Here is a 12,533-nt window from a genome sequence, read left to right on the forward strand (position 1 = left end):
CCAAGTGTTATTGGACTTCAAGTCCCATAATCCCCTACCCTAGGGCTGGGGGTCATGGGAGCTGAAGTCCAATAACATCTGGGGACCCAATGTTGAGAATCCCTGATCTGGAGCAGGGTTTCTTAACCTTGGGCTCCCAGATGTTGTAGGACTACAACTCCCAGAATCTTTAGCTGCAATGGCTTTTGCTTGAGGATTATGGGAGTTGTCGTCCAACAGTGTCTGGAGGCCCAAGGATAAGAAACCCTGATCTGGAGGCTTGGGCTGAGGTGTCACCAAGATACGGCTGCCCCCCAAAACAGTCTGGAAATTTTAATTGGCCCAAAACCAGGCAGCGGCCAGGCTTTTGATGAGCACCTGTTGGTTGGAGCACATAATGCCCATCTGATTCCATCTGCATTGGTTACTCGTTTGTTTCTGGGCTCCATTGAAAGGATAGCAGTGCTGGAGAAGGCAGCAGGAATGCAGCAGGGCAACCTTGCAGTGGGGAAGAAGTCCTCCTGCAGCCTAACCTTTCACAGGTTTAATGCAAAATTGGCTTCACTGGTTTCAAGGTAACTGCTATGCATAGCATTGCAACTCAAGGGTCTGATTGGAACTTCATCTAAATCAGGCCTGCTCAACTTAGGCCCCCCAGCTGTTTTTGGACTACAACTCCCATAATCCCCAGCCATAGCAGCCAATAGCCAGGGATTATGGGAGTTGTAGGCCAGCATCTGCAGGAGGGCCAAAGTTGAGCAGGCCTGATCTAAATGCATTTTTAAAAGGCATACTAACAACTGAAAGGACATCTTATTTCAGAAAGGGGGGTGGGTGAGAAAGACCAGCCACAGGGGCCCCCATTCTGATTGGGATTGCAGGGAGGGGGAGTTAACTCTTTCCATGCACGCCATTTTCTTGCTAAAAATTGGCTTCAAAACTACCTGCCCCGATACAGTTACTTGTGTGTCCTGCTGGCTGCAGTATGGGAGTGTAGCAGGCTGGCAGCTGAGCTTAGTGGTTAGTGCAGAGGAGCACACCAAGGCAACTATGTGTTGTCATTTTATTTTTTAGATTCAGGCCAATGTATTCCTGTCATTTCCATATACTGACTTGTACTTCCTGTGAACTTTGCATCCTTTGCAGCTTATAAACATGAGCAAAAGCCTCAAATGAGATTTGTCTCATCCCCAAGGTGTTCCGTTTTCATTTGCATCTTGTAAAATGAAGGTCTTAATATCTTCAAGCTGCCTTGAGATGGGATTCCTCTCTCTTACTCTGCTCCAAGGATTCTCCCTTACTCCAGGAAGGTAGCTCAGACCGCCTCTCGGAGTGTGGCCGCTGCCGTTTTACATTGAGGCTCAGGGGTCAGGTAATGAGATACAAACCTGATTCTTCTGTAATGCTTCTCCTTGGAAGTACAAGGAGGCCTTTTCTGATGTCAGCCTTCATTTAGAGCACAGAGCACAGCAGCATGACTTGCACGCCATGCCACGAGAGGCAATCCCCAGCCTAAGCCTGAGATATTTGCATATGTATGTTTGTATCAGTGGCGCAAATATGCTGTGAATAAAACCCTGTTATCTTGGAAGCTGTATTTGCAGAATAATCAGAACATAAAGAGCCGCCAAGCAATCTCAGGTTCACTTTCGGCATAAACACACACATGTATTTGCTAAATTTTAGATTTCAAACACACGGCATGATCCAGCAGAATTTCTCCTGCACAAACCATATGCAAATCAACAGGAGGCAGCAAGAGCATGACTGGACTCTTTACAGAATCATACAATGCTAGAGCTGGAAAGGATCTCAGAGGTCTTCTCGTCTAACCCCCTGCTCAGTGCAGGAGACGGCTACAGCGTCCCTGACCAATGGCCATCCAGCCTCTGTGTGAAAGCCTCAGGTCTCTCCACTGTACCAGGCACGCAGTCTGTTCTGCTGCTCTGCTGCAGAACAGCTCTTACAATTATGAATTTCCCCCAGCGTGGTGTAGTGGCTAGAGTGCTGGACTAGGACCGGGGAGACTTGAGTTCAAATCCCCATCCAGCCATGATACTAGCTGGGTGACTCTGGGCCAGTCACTTCTCTCTCAGCCTAACCTACTTCACAGGGTTGTTGTGAGGAGAAACCTAAGTATGTAGTATACCGCTCTGGGCTCCTTGGAGGAAGAGCGGGATATTAAAAATGTTAAAAAAAATAAAAAAATAAAAATCGAGGCTAAATCTGCTTCCTTGTCATTTCAGCCTGTTGGTTCTAGTCCTGTTTTTATCAGCAACGGAGAACAAGTCCACTCTTTCTTCTACGGACATAAGAACAGCCCTGCTGGATCAGGCCCAAGGCCCGTCTAGTCCAGCATCCTGTTTCACACAGTGGCCCACCAGATGCCTCTGGGAAGCCCACAGGCAAGAGGTAAGGCCTGCTGTTGCTCCCCTGCAACTGGTATATGGACAGACAGCTTGCCTCTGAGGCTGGAGGTGCTTAGCTTCCATTCGTTTTATTGCCTTTCACAGGAGAATGCCCTGCTGGATGGAGTGTTGGATTGGTATCAGGCCATGCTAGATGAATGGCTATATTTAATATAGCATGGACAAATCAAACGAGGAAACACATCTGTGTATAGCCCACTCCTAGGCCTGTTTACTCAGAAGCCAGTTCCACTCTGTGCAGTGGGGCGTCCTCCCTAGAAAGAGTGTTTAGGACAGCAGCCTGTTGGAAGTGAAGGACTCTGCACTGGCTCGTGCCTCAGTAAGAGAGGGGGACAGATTAGTGAGTCAGAGGGCTAGAGAGTCAAGACATTGGTCATCCTTTTTCTACTGCTCTGACACTATCCCTTTGATATGTAGATTGCTACTCTCAGGGACTTCCTGCCTGCCTGCCTTGCCACTTCCTCCTTCCCTTTTTTCTTCCTTGCAGCACACAAGCCCCTCTCTCCCTGCACCATGTGTGCAGAGATGCAGAAACCATCCGTCTGCATCCAGCTAGCTAGCTAGATTAGAGATCCTATCTCTCCACTTTCCTATCTAGAATGGAGTTCACCAATAAAGACTCCTTATATTGATTTGAAACTATGAACTGGCTCCAAGTTTCTTTTACTCTCAGCATGCACGCATGCCTAGGCAGACTCTGCTGTGTTTTGCCTCTGTGCACTCTGCTGTAATAGAAGGGCATCTCTTACCAGAGAGAATTCCCAACACAGCCTTGAACAGCGAATTGCAACAGACTCCTTGCTCCCAAACAGACTCACTGAAGGCCTATGGACATCATCCACCAGTGACTGGACTGGAGTATGTTACAGATCAGAGCTGATTAGATTGCAGCCAGCAGGGCTGTTCCATAATCGGTGCTTGGGGGCAGGGCTGGAAAATGTACAGGTACTGGATCATGCAACTCCTCCAGGTAAGGGCTTCCACAGGACTAGAACACAGGACTTAGAGGTCAAGCAGTTAGCTGGATAGGCAGCCTAAGAACTACCCAGTACTGGACTCTTCCCACTTTTCTCTGCCATTTTTCTGGCCTTCAGAAGCCCTGATGTGTAACCATTGGGGCACCAAGACTGATGGAGGCCCAAAGATGTCCATCCCAACCAAAGATGCACCTAGGTAATTTTGGAGCTTGGACCTAACACACACACACTGTGACACACGCAGTATTTTTAACACATGGGTTCTTGAGGGTACCAACCGCAACTGAATTCACAAGAATGTAAGAATATAAAACAGGCCTATTTATGCAAATATGCATTAGCAGAAACATTCCAACATGCAACTTGACATATTCCCATTCCACATATTTCTTTTCCCACTCCCCGCTCTGTCTCTAAAGCACCCAGCACAGGTCAAAATTACAGTGTAGCACGGGCCAGCGGTGCAGCATGGCAACCGCACCACCCAGGACAGACTTAAGAGGATTTGGGGGTCCACAGGGGGTGTGGAGACCCTGGACATCGGCCTCTGATCCCAGCACTCATGAAAGCTGCCATATGGAAAAGAGGACAAGTCTTCTGTATCTGTAAGAGATGCACAGAAGAAGGCATTTCTGCAGGTGCCGCCTTTCTTTCCTCTGCTAACAAGGAGGAGAACTGGTCTTATGGAAGCAAGCATGAGTTGCCCCTTTTGCTAAGCAGGGTCCACCTAGGTTTGCATTTGAATGGGATGCAACATGTGAGCACTGTAAGATATTCCCCCTAGGGGATGGGGCGGTCCTGGGAAGTGCACCTGTATGCTTGCATATAGAAGGTTCCATGTTTACTCCTTGGCATCTCCAAGGTAGGGCTGGGAGAGATTCCTGCCTGCAACCTTGGAGAAGCCACTGCCAGTCTGTGTAGACAAATCTGAGCTAGATGGAGTAATGGTCTGATTCCGTATAAGGCAGCTCCCTATCTTCCTCTTTCCCATGTGGCCGCCCTGTGAAAGCCTCAGGGGTGGCGGTTGCCTTCCAGCCACGACCCTCCTCCTTTCCTATAGTCAGCCCTCTTTTCTCTAGGAGCAGGACTCTTCTCTCTGGCTGCTCATTCCTGACTGCCAGATGCAACAGTGCTGCAAGCCACACACCTGAAAGGGAAGCATGTGATGCCTCACAATCTCCTGGCATGGGGCTGAGACTGGGATTGCCTATCCATTTCCACCCACCCCAAGCAATTCACGTGGACATAAGCAGCAGGAGGCCTAGACTAGCCTAGACCCAGCCCCAACAGGGTCAGAGCGGGGGCTTAATTTTGTACCACATTTGCAGAAGGCAACACCTGCAGCCCCCTCCTCAAGGCTGCAACCAAGCAAAACTTTTCTGTGCAGACAAAACTCTTTTTCTATGTAAACTGCTCTGGGAACTTTTTAGTTGGAAAGGGGTATATAAATAAGTACGCTAGGAGTAAAATGTGTGTTGGACCCTCCCTCTGCCAACTCTCAGAGGGAGACTCCAGCACCCTTTGGAGTTGGTTCATGCTCCTCCTGGTCAGTGCACTCCACATCTTCCGAAGTTAGGGGTTAGATCCTGGGCAGGTTGATCATGTTCCTGCCACCAGCCAGAAAATGAATGGGGCCTATTTGCACAGGGGTTGGGCCTTATGAACCTGCAATTACTGTAGCGGCTGTCACTGGCAGAAAAGAAGGCTGTCGTTCTCCATACTGTGCTAAGGATTTTGGCCCTTAATCATGCGATTATCACATCACTGTGCACATGCAGGGCACTGAGCTATCTGCCTAACAGGGCTTGTCCTTGTGGTGCACACAGGTGCAAATGCATGCAAATATGGCAGTCAGTCTGCACTGGGCATGTGCTTGAGCAAGCTCCTCATTGGGTAAACTGACCAGGGATGGAAGAAAATGGTGCAGTCCTGTTCTTCAGATACTACGGACCTTGATGGGTGTGGCAGTGGTGCCAGACAGAGGAAGGTAGTGCATTCCTTTGGTTTTGCCATGTTAGTCCTCCTTCTCTCTGTCATATGCAACAATGTATATGCAACCATGTAGTATGGGATAATGTTTATGTATTGCATGATATCTTATGGTATAGTATTGTTCTTTGTGAAGTGTATTTTGTGTCTGGTGTAATGGATGTACTTTAAACCTTTACTGCCATAACTTTGATTTTGAATTTAAAATTTTGGATGGCATCCACCCGAGTCCTTAAAGAACTCAAATGTGAAATTGCCGACCTCCTTGCAAAAATATGTAACTTATCCCTACAATAAAGTAGCCAATATAACTCTGATTTTCAAAAAGGGATCCAGGGGTGTTACAGGTTAGCTTTATATCTGTTCCAGGCACACTGATGGAAAACATTCTCAAGGATAAAATTGTTATATATGCTCCAAAATAATCTCTCCAAACTGGGGGAGCAAGTAACGAAATGGCAAATGCAGTTCAGTGTTAGCAAGTGTAAAATGATGCATATTGGGGCAAAAAATCCCCCCAACTTTACATATATGCTGATGGGATCTAAGCTGTCAGGGACTGACCAGGAGAGGGATGTTGGGGTCATGGTGGACAGCTCGTTGAAAGTGTTGACTTAATGTGCAGCAACTGTGAAAAAGGCCAATTCCAAGCTTTGAATAATTAGGAAAGAGTTTGAAAATAAAACTGCTATTATTATAATGCGCTTATACAAATCTATGGTGTGGCCACATTTGGAGTACTGTATACAATTCTGGTCACCATACCTCAAAAAGGACTTTATAGAACTGGAAGAGGTGCAGAAGAGGGCAACCAAGATGATCAGGGGCCGAGAGAACCTTCCTTATGAGGCATGGCTACAACACCTGGGGCTTTTAGAAAAAAGGTGTCTGAGGGGATACATGATATATAGGTCTATAAAATTATGCATGGTGTGGAGAAAGCGGAGAGAGAGAAATGTTTTCTCCCTCTCTCATAACACTAGAACCAGTGGTCATCCAACGAAACTGATTGCCAAGAAATTTAGGACTGAGAAAAGGAAGTACTTTTTCACATAGTGTATAATTAACCTATGGAATTCTCTGCCACAAGGTTTGGTGACAGCCACCAACCTAGATGGCTTTAAGAAGGGCTTAGATACATTCACAGAGGACAAGTCTATCAATGACTACTAGGCTTGCCTCTTAGACTACCAGCCTACAAGGCAAGGTGCCTCTAAATACCAGTTGCAAGGGAGCAACAGCGGAAGAGAGGGCATGCGCTCACCTCCTGCCTGTGAGCCACTGTGTGAAACAGGATGTTGGACTAGATAGGCCCTGGGCCTAATCCAGCAGGGTTGTTCTTACGTTCTTGTAATTATAATTTGAAAATAATGTGAACAATGTAGAATGATTTTTTAAATTTAAAAAATCCTAAATTGCTGCTTCTCTCTGTTGTCTGTAGGGCACAGGATAAGCTGGTGGCCTTGCTGTGTTATCGTCTCCTTCACTTATCCTCTTGTAATTTGCTCCAGTAGTCCGTGTGACTGCTTGGGGATAAACTCTGGGCCCCAACAAATGCATACTGTGAGGATTCAGATTACAGCTCTGTTGATCCATGCTAGGGATTAATAGGAAGGGAACTGAAAATAAAACTGATATTAATATTACAAATATATGGGGTGGCCAGATTTGGAGTACTGTGTACAGTTCTGGTCACCATATCTCAAAAAGGTTGTTATAGGTGCAGAAGGTGGGCAACTAAGATTATTAGGAGCTGGGATCACCTTCCTTATTAGGCAAGGTCATAACATCTGGGGCAATTAAGTGGAGACATGTTAGAGGTCTATAAAATTATGTATGGTGTGAAGAGGATGGATAGAGAGAAGTTTTCTCCCTCTCCAACATTACTAGAACCAGGGGTCATCCCATCAAACTGATAGCCATGAAATTTAGGACCAACAATGACTGGTTAATTGATTGATTAAATGCTGTCAAGTCGGTGTTGACTGAGTTAATTTGACTCTTAGAGACCACATAGATAGATTCTTTCCAGGATGACCTGTCTTCAACTTGGCCTTTAAGGTCTCTCAGTGGTGCCTTCATTATTGTCATAATCGAGTCCATCCACCTTGCTGCTGGTCATTCTCTTCTTCTCTTTCATTCAACTTTTCCCAGCATTATGAACTTCTCAAGGCAGTTGGGTTTTCGCATAATGTGTCCAAAGTATGATAGTTTGAGCCTGGTCATTTGTGCCTCGAATGAAAATTCTGGATTGATTTGTTCTGTGATCCATTTGTTTGTTTTCCTGGCTGTCCATGGTATCCTCAAAAGTCTTCTCCAGCACCAAAGTTCAAAAGCGTCACTACTTTTTCTATTTTGCTTCTTCAAAGTCCAGTTTTCGCACCCATAGAGTGTCACAGAAAAAACCATTGTCCGTATGATTCTAATCTCTGTAGGTATAGACACGTCACGGCATCTAAATATCCTTTCCAAGGCCTTGATTGCAACCCTACCAAGTGCTAGTCTGTGGCGTATTTATTGACTGCTGGATCCTTTACTGTTGATGGTCGATCCTGAAAGGCAGAAGCTATCCACCACTTCGGTGTCTTCATTGTCAATTCTGAGGCTGGTTGCTGTACCTGTTGTCATTAGTTTAGTCTTCTTTATATTTAGTCATAGTCCCCTTTTTTCATGGTGCTCCTTGGCTTTCGTTACTAGAGCTTGCAGATCATCCGCATTCTCAGCTATCAGCGTGGTGTCATCAGTGTAGTGCAGGTTATTGATGTTTCTTCCTCCAACTTTAAAACCAAGCTCATCTTCTTCCAATCCAGCTTCTCTCAATATATGTTCAGTATATAAATTGAATAAAGGAGGAGAAAGTATACAGCCTTGACTTACTCCTTTGCCGATCTGGAACCACTCTGTTTCACCATGTTCTGTCTGGACTGTGGCTTCCAGTCCTGTGTATAGGTTTCTTATGAGAACAATGAGATGTTCTGGGACATCCATTTTTCTAAGGACATTCCACAACTTGACATGGTCAATGCAATCGAAGGCTTTTCTGTAGTCAATAAAGCACATATTGACTTCTTTTTTGTATTCTTTGGCTTTCTCAATTATCCAGCGTGCATCGGCAATGATGTCTCTTGTTCCTCGGCTTTTTCTGAAACCAGCTTGAACATCCAGCATTTCCCTTTCCACGTAGGGCTCTAATCTTCATTGGATGATCCTGAGCATTATTTTGCTAGCATATGAAATTAAGGATGTTGTGCGATGGTTTGCACAATCTGTTAAGGCTCCTCTCTTTGGTATGGGTTTGTAGACTGACCTCTTCCAGTCTGTTGGCCACTGTGTTGTTCTCCAAATTTGCTGGCATAGTTTGGTTAGTGGCCATCTCTCCCTAGGGACACCCTGCCTGTCTCATGTAGTTTGGATCAGGGACTGCAGTTTGCACAGGTGAAAGCACTCCCAGGGAAAGAGAGAGGCTGCACGACATGATTGGAGGTTCCTCTTCTGCTAGAGGCCTTTGAAAACTTTGTGCAGCACCAACAACAAGCCTTCTGGCTCGTATACTAGCGCAGCAGCATTCTGCTAGTACAACTCTGAGACCCAGTGTGGTGTAGTGGTTAGAGCACTGGACTAGGGCCAGGGAGACCTGTGTTCGAATCCCTATTCAGCTATGAAACTCACTGGCAGACTCTGAGCCAGTCACTTCTCTCTCAGCCTTATTTACCTCACAGGGTTGTTGTGAGGATCAACAAAACCATGGGCATTGCTTTGGGCTCCATGGAAGAAGAGCAGGATATAAATGTAAAAGAACAAAACAAAAAACCCACTAGTCAGTATGTATACAATTCCTGATGAAGAGTGTACTTGTGAAATGAATATTTTAAAACAGTTTTGTAGACTGTGATTTACATGTTCCTTTGAAGCTCTTGCTGATAAAGAATGCAATCGTTATCTGACATCAGTTTATTGATTTAGAAAGAGAAAAGAACAAAGCACAGAAACAGAATTTGCCCAGATGAATGTACTTTTCAGTCTCAAATCATAAAACATCTTGCAATTCCTGCTAGAATCGCTTTGGGACAACTAACGCACCCGCTGATATAATAGCGCCGTTTGATTTACCCCTCTGGGAGTAAACATGAGCATATATTTGTTGTATGTGTTAAATTAAAATAAGATGATTGTATTATGCAGTTAACCTCTTCTAGCTATTTCTGTCTGAAAATGAGTTCAGTCAAGAATAAGAGAGAAAATGAAAGAGATGCCGGAAAACCAGGTATTTCTAGAACACAGGCACAGCCAGTGAGGAAACTCCCCTGCTCAAGACCCTTAGAAATGAAGGGGGGCAGGGTTCACAAAAGCACAGCTATGCTGATCTGTGGTTCAGGAGACTTTCCCAGGAGATTTTCTAGTCTGAAGCCCTGCCCTTCAGTGGTACCTCCCACAATGCACCGCCAGCAAATATCTGGCCTACATTGCTTGAAAACACTTGGAAAAGAAGAGTTAATGGGTCCCCATATGTAGATTATGGATAAATTAGCTCTATGAGAGTCCCACTAGTGTTTCAGCTTAGTCCCATTTCTGGCATGTTAGTGCTTTTCAGTCTCAAATAATAAAACATCTTGCCATTCCTGCTAGAAGAGCTTTGAGGCAACTAAAGCACCCGTGGATATAATAGCACCGTTTCTCCCTTTTTGCTAGGGAGAACACGAACAGCTGCATTCTTCCTTTTTTGTGGTATCGTATGAAAAATGTCAACCTTGGTGCACCCACCCCCCTTAATTTTCTTTTCTGCAAACTTTGAACCTCCAGTTGTTGAACTACAACTCCCATCATCCTCAGCCCCAGTGGCCAATAGTCAGGTATGATGGGAGTTGGAGTCCAACATCTTCAGGAGGGCTGAAGCTGTTCAGCCCTGCTCTAGACAATTTTTAGCCAGTTACTTCTTTTATTTTACAATGTGTAACCTTTTCCCTGCATTGCACAGCAAAGTTCTGTACAATCTTATAACAGAGGTGACAGATGGAACAGACCAGTGTGAACTCATGTGGAAACAGTACATACAGCAACAGCAGCAGCAATACAACTGCTACTACATACTTATTAAAGACTACGGAACAAAGCAGTGAGGTCATTCACATAAACAAAAACTGTGTCATACCCAGGTTTGGGAGCTAAGTGTGCTCCCAATTTCTGGTTGTGTGGAAGCAAGGTAGGAAGAAAACCTGGATAGAAGCGATTGTGTGGAAGCACAGTAGGAGGAAAGGCTGTCCAGGTTTTTCTCTTACCGTGCTTCCACACAATCACTTCTGCTCAGGTTTTCCTCTAACTTTGCTTCCGCACAACCAAAAATTGGGAGCACACACAGCTCCCAAACCCAGGTAGGACACAGTTTTTGATTGTGTGAATGACCTCATCTCACACACACACACACACACACACACACACACACACACACACACACACACCTGATTTTCTAATTACCATCTTTCTCCTAACAGTAGATGATAATGACATAAAAGCAAACTTGAAACATCTGAGGCTCACCAAGGGAATTGTCTACAACAGATCTTGATAGGTGGGTGTGGTTATAAACAACAGTTGTACTTTGGAGAGGATTTCCATCATCTCCACATACATCCCATGCACATGAGGTGTACAAAGGACTATTTTAAGGAGATCTGGAACCAGAACTGGTGATCTAATCTGGTGAGCCACACAACACCACCAGCCCTTCAGGCACAAACGGATCTTCCCAATGCTGCTGGTAGTACTAATAGGCCGGCAATAAAAGGCCTCTTGACCGGCCAAGTCAGGATTCCTAACAAGAGCTTGGCATTTGGTCTCTTCATGGTCAACAGAATATAAATTCCTAAATATAACGATCTGGTTCCAAGCTTCAAACTCTGTTTTTCCTGCTTAGATGTTTTCATCCCATGCCACTTCCTGAATTTTTGTTTCCCCTCTTCGGCTGTTCAGTCCAGGCCCAGCAAGAGAGTGAGTCGGGTCTCACGATCAGTGAGACCTGGTTTGGGGCAGTGAGCGGGGAGGGAGCCCTATGCGGCCGGATCGGCCACCCACACGATTGCTGGCTCTGCGACGGAGCCGGTGGGGGCTAGGGAGAGCGGGGGCCAATTGGCCCCTGCAAGCTCTAGCATGCCCTGCGGGAGTGCGCAGGGCATGCTGGTGAGACCCCCGGAACCGGGAGGCAGCTTTTCGCCTCCCCTCCAGGGGTCTCCTAATGAGTAGCTGTGGTGCAGAGCCGTGCCGCAGCTACTCACGATCCGATAGCCCGGGTTTGCGGAGCACTCGCTCTGTAAACCCGGGTAAGGGGCGGGCTACTTGAGCGGGTTAGCAGTTCAAGAACCACCGGGCTCGCAGCCGAGCCCAGTGGTTCTCATGATTTTCTTCAATCGTGTGAATAGCCTCAGTAATTGCAGGTAAGAACCTGAAGGGAGGGCTGTTCAGCTAGCAAAGATTGGCTGTAAATCAAGGAGTCATGTAGGAGCTACCCCGTCAGGGGCAGAGCCACCATTGGGTGACCGGGTTCAAAGAACCCAGGCCACCACCAGTCAGGGGCCACAAGCGTTACCCTAGACATGCCTCCCGCATCTGACATCAGATGCGGGGGTATTACTACAGTCCCAAATAGGGCCCCGTGGCCCCGTTTGGAGCAGAAATCAGCCCACACTGCATTGGGCACCATGGCTGGAGTGACTCTCCCTGCCTTAAAGGCAGGGAGAGCCGCTCCTGGACTCATTGCCAACACAACGGAGCTGATCGCTCTCCCTCCCAAATGGGGCCATGCAGCCCCATTTAGGAGAGAGATCGGCCTGCACTGCATTGGCAGCTCGGCCGGAACGGCTCTCCCTGTCTTTAAGGCAGGGAGAGTCGCTCTGGCCCACGCTGCCCGAAGCCGTGTGGGTCGATCTCCCTTCCAAACGGGGCCATGCAGACCCATTTGGGAGGGAGACCATGCCCCCACTTCTGACGTCAGGTGTGGGGGCGTGGCTAGCTGGGTGAGCACTTTGCCTCTGGTGTTTGACCCTGGCAGGCAGGACAGCACCTCTGCTTTGGGGGTCCCAGGTGTGATAGAAGGTGTTTTTTAGGGAACACAGCAGGATCCTCGCTGGGGGGCACTGGGTTCCCAGAGATTGTTGCCCCAGGTGAC

The sequence above is a fragment of the Hemicordylus capensis genome, chromosome 6, assembly GCF_027244095.1.
Source record: "Hemicordylus capensis ecotype Gifberg chromosome 6, rHemCap1.1.pri, whole genome shotgun sequence".
NCBI lineage: Eukaryota > Metazoa > Chordata > Lepidosauria > Squamata > Cordylidae > Hemicordylus > Hemicordylus capensis.